General features: G+C 41.5%; 1 protein-coding gene across 1 annotated transcript in view; it reads left to right on the top strand.

Annotated features, from left to right (window-relative positions):
• Nucleotides 1-1,702: 1,702 nt before the first annotated feature.
• LOC122809623 (vitamin D 25-hydroxylase-like) overlaps nucleotides 1,703-17,231 on the top strand; it is a 357,935-nt gene continuing 342,406 nt past the window's right edge. The window contains exon 1 of the mRNA XM_044081255.1: nucleotides 1,703-1,939. The gene's annotated coding sequence lies outside the window, so the exon portion shown is untranslated. The remainder of the gene's footprint in view (nucleotides 1,940-17,231) is intronic.

The following is a 17,231-nucleotide window of genomic DNA, read 5'->3' as shown; positions in this document are numbered from 1 at the left end:
GATAATTAGCAAAATGAGTAATGGCAAGGAGAAAAGTTTTAGGCAGGTAAATCTGTATTAGAATATGCTGGTAGATGGTGGAAATAAAAATAACGTCAAAGAAAATGCACTGAGTAAGCAGAGAAATAAGTAATAAGGAATGTGATAACAGAGTCACTGAACAGAAAAGGCATTCTAGTATATAATGTAGTTAGACTAAGTCAACAGTTGTAAAGATTAAGTTTTTAAAATAATAGTGATTAAGATCAGGATAGTACACCAATGGCCAACAATCGCAATACTGAAACATTAAATCCAAAGTAAATATAAAATATTTATTGAGTAACCATTTTAATTTTCTTATTCAAACCGGTTTTGGCTAACCAGCCTTCATCAGCGAATAGAAAACTCTATTCAATGATGAAGGCTGGTTAGCCGAAACCGGTTTGAATAAGAAAATTAAAATGGTTACTCAATAAATATTTTATATTTACTTTGGATTTAGTGTTTCAGTATTGCGATTGCTGGCTGTTGGTGTATGATTCATTAATGGTTTGGCCGAGCACACCACACTTGCAAAGTATTAGGTTCCAGTTAAGATCAGGATAGGTCATACAAGAAAACTAGATCATACTGAAGGTTATTGAGGTTAGGAAGGTAAAATGTGCTGTCCATAAATTATATAAAGTAACATAAGAGATATGAGACAAGTTACCTGACAAACTAAATTTGTACATAAAGATATAGGGAGGAGAGGATATATACATATATATATAAATATATATAAATATATATATATATATATATATATATATATATATATATATATATATATATATATATATATGAGTGTGTGTGTGTGTGTGTGTGTGTGTGTGTGAGTGTGTCGGTGTATATAACACACTGAGGAGGCTGGGAGTAGGAGATGTGAAGCACTGACTGATTAGGAGAAGTACAAGGTTATCATTTTGTGCATGAAGAAAGGAGGGTGTTTTGTAACTGCAAAACAAAAGAATGAGGTAAGCCAGGGTTGCCAGATGTCCCTATTTGGGTGGGACTGTCCCGAGATTAGCAGCCTGATCCCGAGTCCCGCCCTGCCGGTTTAAATCCCGGCCAGCCTCCACTTTGTTTGTTTTTTTTTTTTTTTTTTGATTGTCCCGTATACCTGGCATATGGGCCAATCAAAAATTGCTAAACACGGAGCTTCTTGTATTCCACATTAAACACGAGAAGCTCCGTTTAGATTTTGATTGGCCCATATGCCGGTATACGGGCCAATCAAAAATCGCTAAACACGGAGCTACTTGTGTTTAATGCATTCCGCATTCAACACGAGAAACTCCGTGTTTAGTGCAATATAGCTGCACTTTACACTGTAAAGTGATATAATAATATCGGTCATGGCAAATTCTTTGAAGCATTGTTACAACTTCTCTTAATAGTCTCACTTTTCATTATTTCTTCAAAGATATTTATAAAATTCAGCTAATGGAGATGCCAAGAACTGACTGTGCTTCTAGTAGTATGAAACAACCCAGTGACAGAAAGGGGTGAATCTTATTATTTTTCTCTGCTTTATATTCATGGAAATAACCTATCTACATTTGTACTCTGAAGTGTACAATTTAGTATTCAAACAAACACACCAGTCAATAGCATCTAAAACATACTAACCTCTTTCATGTTTGGCTTTAATATTACTATACTAGGTCAGGGTATTGACCTAGTTTTAGTCCACAACATATTTGTTGTTTGCTGCACACTGTGTTCCAAATTATTTGGCATGCCAGATGCTGGTTGGGAACTGATTTATATGCACGTATTGCACTGACAGAACAAACTTCCCGATGTATTTGTCAGATTTGGTCTTCACTTGCCATTGTCCCTACCTGGGGTGCTGGAAATCTGGCAACCCTGAGGTAAGCAAACAAATGGAGCAAACATTGCCATAAGGAATGAGGTAAGCAGACAAACTGATCACTCATTATTTACACAATAGTATCAGTTTTTTCAGAGTTAGCAGTTCAGAATCAGAACGTGAGTATGCACAGGAGAAAAAAAAATAAGCTGGTATTAATATCAAGAAAAATGGCATACAGTCTATTATAGAAGGGCAAGTTAAAAAGTTTGTTACAGGTCAGATAAAAAGATAAGGTATGCTGGAGGCATGACAGTAGGAAAATATTTGAATAAAAGAGTGTGAAATATAGGGTGGCAGAGAAGGACTAGCAGGTGGCTACAGGTAAGCTACTGTTTAGGACACCAAAAAAAGCAGTGACAGTTCTTGAGGAATTTTAACAGGTACCACAAGAGTTCTGAAGGAAACATACTGCTGGGGAAGTGGTGAGGAGATGGATATAAGCTAGATTATTAATGAAAATAGTTTTTTGAAGAACAACTGTTCAGCAACATAATGGGTTAGCAATTACTACAAATATTTTACTTTAGAATCTGAAAATTTGGCCCAAACAAGGACAAAGTAGTAATCAAACAATTAGCAAAGAGGATTAAGGCTCTGAGAAGTTAATAGAATACATGCTGTAGTCTGGGGTACAGGGTTTGCTTCCTTCCACTTGTGTTTGTCCATTGTCTGACTCTTAGGAAGTCACTTAACCAGCGACTGCTCTCAGATCTCACCTGTAAAGTAGCTAAAGGAACACATGTATAGTGGGCTTACTCAGTCAGCATAAGACTGGTATAAACAGTTCAGATGAAATCAAGGGTTAGTAACTACTTTACATTTTACAAGCAGTGATATAACCCCCGACCAGAAGAGAACATTGCCAGTTCTTAAACAGCACATACATTGTTCATGGAGCATGTTTTGCAAAACAAAGAAAACATAATTGCTTGATAATTCCAATATAATTCCAATATTATTTATTTTGCCATATATTTTTTTAATCTTGTGGCCTCATTTTATTCCTGTTAATCTGTGTAGGTTATGTCTAGAAGGAGTTGACATACCTCTCAACTGTACAGATTTTCATAGAATGTCCAGATTTTTTTGGCTCATATTTTTGGTCTGTTCCTTGTAAAATCTGCGTTTTTCTGACAAATTACTGGGATGATCTGAGGACTGAAGTCACTAAATAATGACATACATTTGAGTTTCAGACTTCAAATCCTTCAGAAAATGTATGTTAAAACAAATTCTGTTACTCACACAACTTTCTAACTTATAAGAGTAATATTTAAAATATGTCCCTATTTTTGGGCCTTTGCCCCCCCCCCCATTTTGTCAGTCTTTGTCCAGATTTCTTGCACTGAGAGATTAAGCGGTATGGGGGTTGATAAACCTTTAATGAGTTAGGTTGTGCATTTAATTTAATTTACCACAAAGAGGAAGGATGATCCATATCAGTAGGTATGATGCACTGAACAGAAAACAGGAAGTAATAAAGTTTTATTTACTTCAGCTGGGTTTGTGCATGTGTGTGTGACTGTATGTGTGTGTATGTGAGTGTATGTGCATGAAGACTTAATGAGTGAGTGTCTGTGAGTGTGAGCATATGTGTGTGTGCATGCACATTTGTTTCCAGACATATGTGGACAAGTATACTATTGTACATTTAAAACAATGCTGCACATTACAGGTTCAATAAGAAATAGGAGGATGTACTAGAGAGGCCTTTTGTTCTGAGCAGCATAGAGTGTCAGCCCTTGTGAATATGTGGGCATGATAGCTCATGAAGAGACACAATTAAGTGATTTGTATCTAACTGTAACCTGAATATAATTTTGCCTGAGGTGACTTCATAATATTAGACTTCATGGAGTGCTGTTGGATCTGTATAACAGCCTGACATCTTCTGACGTGCAAGCAACACCAAATAAAGTCAACAACATGACAGATATGTAGACTAGCTGCATTTTGTAATATTGGACAGTTAGTTCTTGGGGATATGTGTGCTCATGTACCACTGCCAGTTCGAACAGCCAGTATGGTGTTTAATGAAGACACTATGGGCCAGATTCAATATAGCAAAATCTCTGTGTCATAATAGTGCAGCAGCTTCTGCACGGAATATGGCCGCCAAGCGATCCAGTAAAGAAGGCTGTGGGCGTGCACACATCTGTCAGCACTATTCTGACATGGACACCACATAATAATTCTAATTACCTCATCTGCTGGTTATAACCATGCAAATAAAGTGAATTAGTCATTCAGTAAGCAGGCATGCATCTGTGTCAGAGCAGTGTCCATTGCAAAAATGTATTCGGTTACTAACAGTGTATATTTCTGTAAAAATCAAAACAGGGGCATGACAGCTCAATGTAAAGTATGTATTATAACTATTAGGCATGCCAATGGCCAAAAATATGATCACTGGCATGGAAAACTGTTGCAAAATTATAAAAATAAAAGTTTTTTTTTTTGCCAATTTCGGCCGTTTAAAAAGTATCGCAGTGGCGAGCAAATGAGAACGTGCAGAAAATAAAAAAGTGTAAAACTACAATTCTAAGTGAAATCTGCATCATGTCATTATAGTGGGTAGCATGCAGAACCAAAACAATAACAGGTAACACTGGTTGCTAAGGAGAAAGGCTCTGGTGTAGTGGTGTAACAAGGGACAAAGGCAGTGGGGTATGCAAATGAGCTAAATTTATTGAACAGCAAAACGGGAGACCATGTCCGCCTACACCTAACCATGTAGGAGCTATAATGCTGCAGTAGAAGCATGAGAAGCAGCTGACATGAAAAAGGGGTGTGTCATGCTTGATGTAAGCACATTGGAGCTCCACTGCCTCTATTTGTGCTTAGCTAATTATAGCTAAGCAAGGCAGTGTACCTGAGCTAGTTCATGAAATGCTGAGTATGTTCGCTTCCCAAGGAGAGTCCTTTCTGCTCAAAAATATTTATTATAGCTGCATGGGCTTGCACGGCATGACATGGGGCTTCAACACAAGAGAAACAATGAAAAAAAAAACAAAAGCAACAGGAACCAGCAGAAGTGTTTACATTTGAGCAGCGGGTGTGTGTGATGTGCTGTTGGGCTTAGAAGGGGCATAAATGAGAAGAAAAAAAACTGTGAAATAGCAGAATAAAGGCACTCAAGTACTAATAATATAGCTAGCAGATGGAATGTATCATAATCAGCCAATCACACAGGCAGCATCTGTAACACACCATTATAAACTATGCATACTGTGAAGATTGGGGAAAGATGGGCGAAGGCTGCCAGCCTAGTCAAACAAAATTCTATCATTTGTATAAATAAATGTAAAATACAGGCTTATGTTTTTAAATGAAAGAAAACACTGTAAAATGTGAACTTCAAGATTGCTGCAACATTGCCATCTGCTCTAAGGAAAATCAAGCCAAGCATTTCAAATGTTCTTTGACGTTACAATTATCTAAAAAAGTAGTACCAAAGCATCTGGCTGAACACATTCTTTCTATTGCCTTAACTTAAGGAATAATTGTTAGAGTATACATGTGAAATGTCTTTTATTGTTGTAGTTTCCTATGCAGGTGTTAGCTTACTAAATAATGCAGTTTTTTTGCCTGAGAACTCCAGACTAAGTGTCAAAATAATGTAATGTGAATACTGGGAAACCTAAGTGTCAAAATGATGCAATTTGGGAGGGCCCTAGCAGAGCTGTTTGTTAGTGTTTTAAAAACTATTGTTCAGTGAGAGACTGAAAGCATTTGTCTTGGACCATCAACCCAGCACTGCTTATGCTTTTTATATCTGTAAGTAGGATTATAGCGCTGTGTTTTCTCTTAAGAATAGCTAAGGATTACAAAGTTAGAGTAAGTGTTTTTCTTTGACATCAGACCTGTCTTACTGTCTTATTTTCGTTTCTGTATGATCTCTGAACTCTTAGATATCTCTGTGGTGTAGTAGTATTGCCTTGTGTTTTAATTATTTATTATTAAATATTTCAAAAAATTCACCTGTGGCTGGTTTGTGTAGAGATAGGCTCTAGAGTACATTGCATATTTATAGAGGTTATTGTAATAGACCACTCTAATAAGCCTTAGACTGAATAGACATATTACCAATTGGATAATAATATTGCACAGTAATAATTGGACACCCTTTCAAGAGCCTTTGGGTAGCTGATAATTATTAAGCTGGTTGTGGCAGGAATTACTACCCTATAGTTTGGGTAAAGGAGCACAGCTAGAGAATCTATGTCAGCCTTTCCCAGGAGTGTCTGTGAAGTTGTATAAATACTTATCTCAAAGTGTGGGTGTGTGTCAGCTACCTGGGCAGGGACACAAAGCACTGGTTGGACAGAGAGGGTACTGGAGGTTAGCTTGCCAGCTAGGCTGAGATCTGGATCCTATAGCTGTGCCAGTGGGGAGTCTTATTGGGGATCTGGAGAGCAAGGGAGCAACCAGCCCCAGACTGACTGTGATCTCTGTGTGCACTTAAGGGAAATTGTACTTTACTGTGAGCATTTGTTATCCTTTCCTCTTCTATGAAATTACCTCCCTGGTGTTAGTGGTGAGGAATGAGGCTCCTTGGTTGCTGGGCCAGGGCACAGCCATCACACATACACCTTTCTGTCTGTTTCTTCCCCACAAACTCTGCATCATAGGTGTACACACTCGGGAGAATTTTAACTGACAAACTGTTAGGGGCTGCTGTCACTTTGATTCATCAGTATGTGCTAGAGGCTGAGGGTGGTGAGAAGGATAATGCTGACATTTGTCACAGACTGAGGAGGAGGAGAAGAGTGTTCAGACCCAGGGTAACCTACCAGGGGCTAAATGATTGGGACATACTAGAGCTCTACAGGGCGGACAGGGACTTACTTCAGTACCTCTGTGAGCTGTGCTGGCCTCACCTCAGACCCAGAGCCAACAGAGGGGAACCCATCCTAGTGGAAACCAAAGTATGTGTAGCGTTATGAATACTAGCTACAGGTACCTTTCAAAGACCTACTGGGGGCATCATGGGGTCTCACAGGCATCTGCAAACAGGGTACTCCACCAGTTCCTGGATGTCATGCGAACACATGCAGGTGAGCACATATATTTCCCCAGCACCTGTAAGGAGAGGACCAGCAATATGCGTTTCTTCCACCAAGTTGCAGACTACTCAGAGGTACTGGGTGCCATACACTGCACACACATCCACATTAAGGCAACACCCTATGAAGAAGGTAGAGTCTATGTTAACCACAAGGTCTATCACTCCATCAAATGCCAAGTCATGTGCAATGCCCAGGCCATTATCATGAATGTGTCTGCTGGCAGCTCTGGTAGTTATCACAACTCCCACATCTGGCATGCCTCACAGCTGTACCAGGTATTTGCCAGGGGAGACTTCCCATATGGTCATCTGGTGGGGGATGCTGGCTGTGTATTGGAGCCATGGATGATGACACCCATCAGAAATGTGCACACACACACACACACACACACACACACACACACACACACACACACACACACACACACACACTGAAGAACGCCATAATGAGGAACACACACAAACAAAGAACATTATAGAGCATATGTTTGTGATGCTCAAGTCATGGTTCCGCTACCATGACATATCTGCTGGACCCCTGCAGTACTCTCCAGCCTCATGTGCACACATGTTCATAGTATGTGCCATGCTACACAATATGATCCTGCAGAAACAGCTGCAGCACGAGCGTCACAGGGAAGGGCCACACAGCACCCCACCATTGCCAAGGCCCCCACAGGCACAGGGGGACTCAGAGGAGGAATCCCCAAAGCCTACTGCCATAGGCAGACAGAGGCATGCCTAGTATGCCCAGGCCTTGGCAAAGAGGCAATGCATAGCACACACACTGACACTCTAGGGACCCAGGGACTGACACCTCTCTCTGACTCACACACACAGTAAAAGGATGCCACACACATCACACTACCTGTATCTTACCATGTATAGGCTGTTTATTGCTTGCATCCAACAGAGGCAGTCCTCAAGCACCATCATCACAACTGCTGCAGGCACAAGATAAGTCAGGCTTCTTAACAATAAATAAATGGAGTAATACGATATGGTAGCATACCTATGGTATCGCTCCATGCATGCAAGGGAATGGGGTGACCTACCGGGATAACAGCAGACAACTGACAGCTATATGGGACACCAGGAAATGTCTGCCCAGTACTTTCTTCCCCAGAGAATGCAGTACTCCTGTAGGTGATAAATCTCACTATATATTTGGGGGGGCTACTAAACTGGGGGGGGGTCATAGGTCACATGCATTGATGTCAATGTGGGGGTCTCATACCTACCCCTCAGCCTCACCCAGCAAGTTAGCCATAGAAAACCATAAAGAAATGTGTGGCAAAGGCCCACAAATGTGAACAATGATGAAATATGCTCATACAGACCTACACAGTAATATCACAGCAGGTCTCACAGTTGCAATAAGGCTCTGAATGGTAAGAGGTCTGAAATGCAAATTCTGCCATTACAGTCTAACTTGTGGTCTTTAGTAATATGCCTGTAGTTTACAAGACAGGCACAATACTATGCTAAATGGAACCAAAGTGTAAAGGGAACATCAGCACAGCCTGTGCAAATGTGGACAGCTGACAGTGTGCCCCCCACACACCCATGTTCCCATAGAAATGCAGTAACAGTAATGTTTTTAGGGTATAAGCAGCAGGTCACACATTCCCAGGGCTGTCCCAATCAACCTGATAAAGTGTTGCATGTCCACAATATACAGGGGTCAATGAGCTATGTAATATGTGTGGTCAATACTGTCAGTCTGTGGCCTGCACTTACTCCTGGCTGTCATGTCTTAGTGGCCTAGGTACAGTACTGTGGTTGACAGGGTCCATGTTCCAAGAAAAAAAATGCCAAATATTCTGCATATCAAATACAGCTATAGTAGGAGTTGTACATACTGTCCAGACATCAATACCTGTTACTGAAGGAAAGCTGGACAGGTCAGGGACAGGGGGCCACACATATGGACAATACACAGCTCAGAGTAACCTACACAGTGCCTAGCATAGGCATCAGCTATACAGACATTTTGCAGAATGTCCAGAGGTTTGCATCATGTTTATGTTCTCATTATCAGGAAATTGTGGTTTCCTGACAAATCATTGGCAAATCACAAAATACTAAAGTCAGAAAATAATGACAGATTGTAGTTTCAGCCTTTATACCCTTTAGGAAAACACATGCTAATGCAAAACCTGTTATTGTATCACCTTTCTAGGTTTGTAAGGCCAATAGTTAACAATGGTCCCTATATGTAGGCTTTTGTACTCAAATTAATTATGACTTTGTCCAGATGTCTGGCTCTAAAATGTCAGTAGGTGTGGTGCCTAGTAGGACAGCAGGTACATGAAGGACAATGTACTGCCAGGTTATAAAAGGCTGCCAACACTGTGTCAGCACTGACAGCATGTCACTGGCCAACATCCATACCCCTGGAATGACAGGCTGCCACAGAAGGAGCACAACTGTGTCTTGTGTATCTGTTCTGCTTGTCCTTACATTGCATTTGCCTGCCAGCTATTTGCAAAACAAGAAAAGGTCATGACAAAACAGCAATGGCAGACAGTGGGGAAGTATATGTCATACCCAAAAGAGAAAGCAAGCAATTAACAAACCAGTCTCCCCACTGTCTGTGTTTGGCAGAACATTATTAACACCCTGTTCCCATGCATGGACCTTTGTCTGACTGTCATATATGGGCCTGTCCAGATGTCAGTCTGTGATGGTAAGACAGCTAGGCCCACATGCAGCCTCATAATAACATATAGCAACACAAACCATCTAAGGACCACAGCAAATGTAATGGTGCAATGATGCACAACCTTGTGTATCTGTTCTGCTTGTCCTAACATTGCATTTGGTTGCCAACTATTTTCAAAACAAGAAAGGGTCATGTCAAAACAGCAATGACAGACAGTGGGGAAGCAGATGTCATACCCAAAAGAGAAAACAAGCAATTAACAAACCAGTATCCCAACTGTCTGTGTTTGGCAGAACATTATTAACAGTCTGTCCCCATGCGTGGGCCTTTGTCTGACTGTCATATATGAGCCTGCCCAGATGTCAGTCTGTGACAGTAAGCTGGCTACTGTCTATATTACATAATCAAACTTTTAAAAATTCGAATGTCATATGGTCAACACCATTTGATTGAACTTTTAAAAGTTCGAAAATGTAATAAAAAAATAAATAAACCAAAGAAAAAAACCTACCTGAATGGTTTAAGCAGGAGGGCAAGCCCCTGTGCACAATCAACACCCTCGCTCTTTAAATAAACCAACTCTGAGATCACACTACAGTGCAGAAAAGGGAAATCTTCCCATTCTGCACTGTATGGAGATCTCTGTTGAAATATTCAAACTTTTAAAAGTTTGATCATATGGTGTCGACCATATAACGTTTGAACTTTTAAGAGTTCGACAATGTGATATAGACCTGACAGCTAGGCTCACATGTAGCTTCTTAATAATATATAGCAACATAAACTGACTAAGGGCCACAGCAAATGTAGTGGTGCAATGATGGACAACCCGCTAAATAGGTATACTACATTCAAAGGTGTGAAGTGCACAACCTTGAGTGTGATATTATGGCATTTACCCCGCTAACATCAGAATTACAAATACATAACAGCAGCCATTGTGGCCAAAGCCTGTGACTTGACTACAGAAGGACAAAAAAATACACATAAGGGAAAAGGGCGCCAATAGCCAGACAAATGGAGAATGTGTACACCAAAACAAATTGTGCAGTAACATAGGTGCCACACAGTGTATGTAGTCAATAAACATCACCTGCAAACACACAACACACACACATGTAAGTGGAGGTCTGCAACAAAACAAAAACCCAAGCAAAGTTCATCTCAGAGGCAAAAATGCATGAGAACTCTACAAACCTACACATCACAGACCATGTGGACTCCACACACCAGGTTCTTGGAAACACTAAGGCCTTACCCCAAACCACAAACACCTACCCTACACAGATAGGCTAACATCACTGTCCCTCTATCCCGTTCCATACAGACTCTGCTGAGGTGACCCCTGTCTGGCATACAAAGCAATCCAGACCCTGTCATGATGAGACTGTTGCACATCTGGATGTCAAGGCCCACTCCATTAACCTGTAGGTGCAACATCAACCTGGGCCATGATATCAATATGGCTTGTTGATGTGACAGATATGTGTCCCACACACTCCCCCATCTGTGGAATACGCTCCCTGTCAACAGCAAGCCAAGTGCCTCAATACCTCTTGTGATGTGCTCCCCGTATAAATGCATGGGAAACACAAAATGCACTCCTGTGATTCTACCTGTGTCCTTGCTGCACAGGGCCTCTGTGTGCTGACATGTTGTAATATGGGCTACACTCTCATCTGCATGGGTTATAAGGGCTTTAGGACCAATACCCTATTAATGTCATAGCAACCTATCAACATATACACAACTGTCTGCCAGTGGTTCACCACATTACTCTATACTGCTCTACCACTGACATACCTGGAAGTCACAGTGCTATGTGGAATATACTACACATGCAATGGATATTTCTGCACATTAGAATGCACTTTCTACCCACACCCATACCTTTCAACCTCTGACAGTAAGACATCTGGACAAGCTCATAAATAAAAGTGGGACAGAGGCCCAATTATAGGTACATGTTGTAAATATTCCCTTACATACTGAGAACGTTGATGGAATAATGGGTTTTGCATTAGCAGGAATTGTGTGAAGGTTATGAAGTCTGAAACACTAATGTCTGTCATTATTTTGTAATGTCAGTCTTCAATTATAGGTAACTAACTTGTCATAAAAACACAAGTTTATATAGACTGGATGAAACTTCTTAATAAACACCTGGACAATCTGCCAAAAACTGTACAGTTGAGAGGTATGACCCCCACACCAGGATATGACTTTTCAGGTAAGAAGACTACTACACAAGTAGGAAATTCCCAGCCAGTATATCACCAAGTTGCTGGACTGTTTACACAGCTTCATTAGTCAACTGGCTGTAGCCACACCTCTCAACTGGCCTTTCTGGGCAAGAATGTCTATAGCTGGGCTCGTAATATTGGTCTGTGCATCATACATCTTGTATTCCTCTGGTAAACCACTGTGATTATCTGAGGATGTCTGTTACTAGGTAATGACACAATACATTCAGGTGTCAGACTTCAGATATGTCAGAAAATGTCTGCTAAAACAAGCACAGTACCTCTAGCAAATTCCTGTTTACTTTTGAGAGGTATGGCTGTAGCACACAAAACCCCGGACCAGAGTACAACTATCTCTGGAATGGAGTCCCACTCTCACTATAAAAGGTCATACTGGGCATGCTCCTACACTTAAAGAATCACAGGCCATGTCGGAACCCACATTGGACTATATAACTGTATTGTGCATATATGTCTTTGCATACAAATAGCTATGTACACCTTAACTGTCCCTACACATACCCATCAGACAGGATTACCCTCAGCTAGCTGTAGGTGGCCCATATGTGATATATCTGCATCTGTTGCATGTGATACACAGACATATATATGGGCAACATATAACAATATGTCAAGCATACACACACATATACGTGTGTGTATTAGTAACTGTATTTAGAGCACAACCTAGAGCTGTTTACTGAATTTCCTGTTTGCACTTACTTTTAAAATTGTTTTTTTTACTCAAAACTTGCATTTTATCTGTCTTTGGCCTAGCACTCTTGTGTGGGGTCATTTACTGCACTGTTATAACTTGTTGATACTTGTGAACCTCTGCTATCTCTGAAAAAAAAAAAAAAAAAATCTTGCTTTTTTCCCACTTTTCTGAGATTTAAAAAAGTTCAGTTACAGGCTTGCTGTTCTTGAACTGTTTGTAAGTTTCTGTGAGGCCATTTTTTGCTTGGGCTAAAGGGAAGTCTCTCTGTTGATCAGTGGCAGTGAAAAACATTGAGCAGCCTGCCTGCCCTGTGGGAGTGGTTACTGACTTGAAACTGTGGTTTTATTGGCCATTTTGGGTCAATTCCAAAACTCCTTCATCTTCCTCTCTTAAAACCTGGTTGCCTCGTGGTTTTGGCGTCTTTTCAGGCTTGTTGGCTGTTGGTGAAGCACCCACCAAGAGGAGAAAACGCTGAGAAAAGAAAGGAGCCACTTTTGAGATTTTAAGTATTTTTTCTCTGTTTATTTGCTAAGTTTTTCTGCATAGCTGCCTATTTTGAGCATTTTCTGGCTTGTTAAACTTGATTTCTGCATTAGTAACTGTATTTAGAGCACAACCTAGAGCTGTTTACTGAATTTCCTGTTTGCACTTATTTTTAAAATTGTTTTTTCTCAAAACTTGCATTTTATCTGTCTTTGGCCTAGCACTCTTGTGTGGGGTCATTTACTGCACTGTTATAACTTGTTGATACTTATGATCCTCTGCTATCTCTGAAAAAACAAAACAAAAAAAAAAAATCTTGCTTTTTTTCCCCACTTTTCTGAGATTTAAAAAAGTTCAGTTACAGGCGTGCTGTTCTTGAACTGTTTGTAAGTTTCTGTGAGGCCATTTTTTGCTTGGGCTAAAGCGAAGTCTCTCTGTTGATCAGTGGCAATGAAAAACGTTGAGCAGACTGCCTGCCCCTGTGGGAGTTGTTACTGACTTGAAACTGTAGTTTTATTGGCCATTTTGGGACAATTCCAAAACTCCTTCATCTTCCTCTCTTAAAACCCTCTTTTGTGCGGTTTTGCTGCTTTTGTGCATAGCAACAGCGGCAGCTGCCTGATTGGGTTTAAACTATTTCTGACTCCACAAAGTCTGCTCTTCACTTTTTCCCTTAGAACTGCTCTATCTCTCAATTTAAACACCATATTCTCATTCTAAGGCCCTTCACTGGTCCAATTAAGTAATCCTACAAGTTAGCACTATTAAACCATAAGCACTACTTACTCTTGAACTCTCTACAATTACCCTCTTCTCTATTGGTCCGTCTTAAATTCAGTTTCCCTATATTACTCTAGCATGTCCAAAGGTCAGTCAATAGTTTCCTCTCCAGTCCAGCTGGTGAATCTGGGAATTTTGAGGCAATGTTACAACTGTCTCATGTACACGGACAACCCTCTCCTCCTCCAAACAGGTTCAAATATATGTGAGAGATGCAACTATTTAGCCAAACTGGAGGCTGAGCTATCTCATCTTAAAACTGGTGTAACCAGTCAGGAGGAGAAGGTAACCTCACACAACACAATTCCAGTATCACATAGTCCCACCACTTCAGCGAAACAAACACATAAATACAAAAAAACATACTCGGAGGCTCTAAATAAAAATCTACCTAAGCAACAGAGACCTCCAAAGCAAACATCCAAGCAAACGCTAGCTCAAAACAAAACACACACAACACATAACCCACAAAGTCAGTGTGCCAAGCAGCCACAGCCCTTAAGGCTGAATACCACACCTGATACTCTTGTAATAGGTGACTCTATTGTCAGACACAATGATGTCCTGCTCACCAGGCTGAACAAAGAGAAGGTCACGGTGAGCTGCCTGTCGGGTGCTAGGATCCACCACATAACGCAAGCACTCAGGTCACTCCAAAGCAAATACAAATATGACTCAGTCATTGTACATGCTGGTGTGAATGACCTGAGACGTACCTCCCTGGACTACATGAAAAGAGACATAGAGGAGCTCTCTGATCATGTAGCCCAGGCTGGTATGACCTTGACCTTAAGCAGCATCTTACCCTCACCTAGAATGATGTCACAGTACAAAGACAAAATGATCGATTTTAACAATTGGCTAAAATTTTGGTGTCATTCAAAGGGGATCCAGTGTCTGTCAGCCTGGGATGACATGCTCGACAAGCCACGTTGCTTCGCTAGGAATGGCTTGCACCTGTCACCACTGGGCTTTTGGATATTGGCAAAGGCTCTTGCCACCTCCATAGTGCCTTTTTTAGGCAAGGCTCAAAAGTCAAACCCACCCCCATAGACAGCACAAGGAACAAGAAACTAAGGGTAATGCTGCTAAACGCCAGAAGTCTTAACCTCAAGATGCATGCACTCTAAGCTCTACTCAGTATGGAGAACATCGATATCTGTGCAGTGACAAAATCCTGGTTCAAGGCTCCAGAGAGCACCCAAGCACTACCAGGCTATACCTCATATCATGCTTTTTGGCCCCAAAACCCGGACCGAACCACAAAAGGAGGGGGGGGGTTCCATATTTATCAAGGATATCCACACCTCCAGGTTAGTGACATTGCACGAAGTATCGGAGACCATCCATGTGCGACTAACAGTGGACAAGACTGCTTTTCAGTTTATAACATCCTACAGACCACCCTCTCAAAGTCAGGAATCCCACTCGGCTTTCCTGAAAACATTGGAGAACATGAAGATCTCCCCGAACACCATTATACTGGGCAACTTCAACTACCCAAACATTGACTGGGAGCACTACTCAAGCCCCAGCACCTTAACCCAAAGGTTCCTGGAAATTATAAACTCAAATGCTATGGAACAACTAGTCACCACTCCCACAAGAGGGGACATCATACTAGACCTGATCATTACCAACATGGGGACTCTATGCTCCACACCAGAAGTATATCCCTCATTGGTAAGATCAGACCATAAATTAATTTCACTGGATGTCCACATCCCGACCCCTCCTCCAGCCCAGAAAACCACAGTGAAAAACTTCTCAAAAGCAAACTTCTCACTTCTTAAAACCGAAGTGGAATCCTTCAAGGCCCCAGGGCCAGTGGAAACTATGGCCCAAACTGCAGAATCCTATATAAATGCATTCTACGGACATCTCCAGGAATGCATGGATCATGCTATCCCAAACAAAACCAAGATCCAATCATCCAAAGGCAGGCATTTAGTCTGGTGGACCCCTGCCATAAATAAACTGTACAACAGAAGGAGAAAGCTACTACATGATAGAGCAAAATCCCTAATAGGGAAGGCATCTCTGATCAGTACTAGCAAAAAATTACGATCCCTCATGAAATCCTCGAAGGCCAGCTTCGAGAGAAAAATTGCACAGGACAGTATCTATCCCAGCAGAGGGCTGCCTCCCAAACATCTCAGATGCTCAGGTGAAGGATGCCCTCTCCAAAGCAAAAAACACTGCTTCCATGGGACCAGATGGCATCCCAGGTTGCGTCCTACATGAACTCAAAGAGGAACTAATCCCTCAAATAAAACAGCTATACAATCTCAGCCACACTACAGGATATGTGCCCACAGAATGGCGTACAGCAACAGTGGTCCCACTCCACAAAGGTGGAGCCTCTACGGACCCTGGAAACTATTGCCCCATAGGCCTGACTAGCTTAGTCTGCAAAGCTATGGAGAGGATCATCATGGAGCTCATAAACAAAGACATTGGGGACATACAGACACTAGATCCTACCCAGTTCAGCTTTGTCAAGGGCAGATCCTGCCTTTTGAACCTGGTTGACGTCTTTGAAACAGTCACCAAAGCCATAGATGAAGGGAAGGTAGTCCACACAGCCTATCTGGACCTTGCAAAGGCATTTGACACAATACCCCACTCGGGCATCATAGATAAGCTATCCAGCTTAAATATAAACCCCTATGTCACAAGATGGGTCGCAAACTGGCTCAAAGACAGAATCCACAGAGTGAGAGTTGCTGGAGCCATGTCAGACTCGAAACCGGTCACAAGTGGTGTCCCACAGGGTTCTGTCCTGGGACCACTCTTGTTCGGTATATACTTTTCCGAGGTACAGGCAAACATGGAAGGACTATGGCTCACCAAGTTTGCAGACAACTGCAAACTGGGCGCCAAAATCAACTCTCCAGCTGACACAAACATCCTTCAAAAAGGTCTCACAGAGACAGATAACTGGTGCCAGCACCATGGTTTAAAGCTAAATGCCAAAAAATGTACAGTCCTACCCTTTGGCAAAAACAATGTGCCCACAAATTACCACATAGGCAGAAACCCATTAAGTACAGAGAAAGTTATTAGGGACCTGGGGACCCAAGTTGATAGCAATCTCTCCTTTGAAAACCACATTGCCAAAGTGGTTAGAAAGACCTTCTACATAGCCCACCTCATCACAAAGGGTTTCACATCTAGATCAAGAGAGGTAATCGTGCCCCTTTATTCATCCCTCATCAGGCCCATCATAGAATACAATGCCCCTTTTGGGATGTACCTTACCCGACACATGCAGCAATTAGAAAGACCCCAAAAGTATCTCACCAAGAGGATCAAGGGTCTCAAACAGATGCCATATGCTGCTCGGTTAAAAATACTCCAGCTCTACTCAATTG

The sequence above is a fragment of the Protopterus annectens genome, chromosome 8.part0 (genome assembly GCF_019279795.1).
Source record: "Protopterus annectens isolate FY-2018-M chromosome 8.part0, PAN1.0, whole genome shotgun sequence".
Taxonomy (NCBI): domain Eukaryota; kingdom Metazoa; phylum Chordata; order Ceratodontiformes; family Protopteridae; genus Protopterus; species Protopterus annectens.
The sequence above is the reverse complement of the archived record's forward strand: the minus strand, read 5'-3'. Positions and strand labels throughout refer to the sequence as shown.